This window comes from Giraffa tippelskirchi, chromosome 3, assembly GCF_054371585.1.
Source record: "Giraffa tippelskirchi isolate mGirTip1 chromosome 3, T2T-mGirTip1v1.2.pri, whole genome shotgun sequence".
Taxonomy (NCBI): Eukaryota; Metazoa; Chordata; class Mammalia; order Artiodactyla; family Giraffidae; genus Giraffa; species Giraffa tippelskirchi.
This window is the reverse complement of record NC_137277.1, coordinates 33,728,050-33,729,929: the sequence shown is the minus strand read 5'-3', so window position 1 is coordinate 33,729,929 and position 1,880 is coordinate 33,728,050.

The following is a 1,880-nucleotide window of genomic DNA, read 5'->3' as shown; positions in this document are numbered from 1 at the left end:
AAGGAATTGGACTTAAACTGCCTCCATTTTTTCTGATTTAACATTGATCATGGAGACAGCCTTCTGCTTTCTCCTTGCTGTCATCCTGTTTGGATTCTTGCATCTGGTATCAATACTTTAGAAACAGTTCCCAAATCTCAATGATCCCTCATATCAGTTAAAGAAAATACAAAAAGTATTATAAGTATTTATATATGATCATGTGTGGTTTTATTGTAAGACATAAGGATATAAATCTATAAATCACTTAGTCTACGAAGAAGATGAAGAAGAATATTAACTAGCATAGCTGTGACTCTAAATCCTTGCTGCCTTATTTAATCAAGGACCCTAGAGTATTAACCCCTAGATAATAAAATCCACTCTCAACTCTCTACATAAGCAATTATTTAAATAGTTAGGAGACAGGATAATAAAGCAATTGCCCAGTGCTTTTGAGGTCAATAGGTTAACTCTACAGAATTTAATTAAAATTTGATAATAAATGCCTACTCGAGGCAGAATATTTCATTAGTCTTCATCATGACCTAGGTAAAATATTCCTTATAATTATGTTCTACTGCTTTTAAATTCTCTTCTCATGAAGCAGGTTTCTTATTGGTAATTAGGATTCCCACACTAGGGAAAGGAGACCTCTCACAGTAGCTTCCTCGTGAGAGAGAGATGCACTGTAGAAGAGTAAATTGGGGTTTGACTAGCTTGTTTTTCAATGTCTACAGAGTGAGACCAAATTGTAAGCTTTAAAAAGTATTTTAAAAAAGCACTCTGGCAATGGCTGTGATAAAATTTCAGTCACATTCTTTTTGATATTAAGAAATTATTTTTTTCTGGTTCCTGCTTGAAATATGTATGGTACTGAGAAAATTTAGGTTTCTTGGTAAGCAGAAGTGTGTGTAGAAATTAAGTCAACAGGAAGATTTATCTTAAAAGTTCTGTCCTTTTTCTTGGAGAGATAGGTGGTTCCGAGGAAAAGCTTTTCCCTCTGAAGGAAATAAAATCTGTAACTACAAAGTAACTGTGAGGTTTGAGTGGTGTAAAACTGTCTAACTTTCTCATCTTCTCCCAGGCCTTTCTTTACAGCAGTGTTGGAACCCTGCTTTCATTCTGCATTCTTGTTCATTTCTGTCACTGTCATCTGCAGTCTATCTGATGTAAAAAGCTCCACAGTCTTTCCAGGCTCTGTTCTTTCCTATCCTCCTCCATCCTCCACGCTACTACCAGAATTATATCAGCTCTCCTCCGCATGAAATGTGACCAGTTAGATGCTTGTCCTAATTCTCCAGGCCTGTGTGTGGGGCCGTGCCCCTCACAGTCAGGTCTCAGCTTCCGTCTCTGGCCTTCTCAGATGCCCCTTACTCATGGGGCCTCTGCTTCAACTATTCTGAAATCTCATGCTGTTTTCTCTTCTTAGAATGCTCATCTCCTTTTCTTTTTCACATGATAGCTATCTACTCATCTTTTAGGAGCCAACTCCGTCTCCTCTAAGATGCCTTCCTGGATTCCCCAGGTTCGCATCTCATTCTCTGTTGTTACCACACTTTGTTTTCATGCTTCTCTCAGAGTACACATACTGTACCAGAATCTGAATTGCCATGACTTGCTGGCTTGAGGTCTTCAAGAGCAGGGACACAGTGGTCACATCCATGGTGCCCATTTCTGTACAGACATGTTCTTGGTACTCAGTAAAAATGGTTGAATGGAATTGAGAGTCCATTAAACACCTTTGCTTCATTTCATTTGCCTTCTATTAAAGTTGGTTCACTGACCACATTCATTTTTTGTCATTGTCTCTGACTGCACACAGTAGGAGCATAACAAATGTTGAACGAATGTCTTAGTTCTAATAGCACTGTTGAGCTTGTAATTAAGAGACACATGTA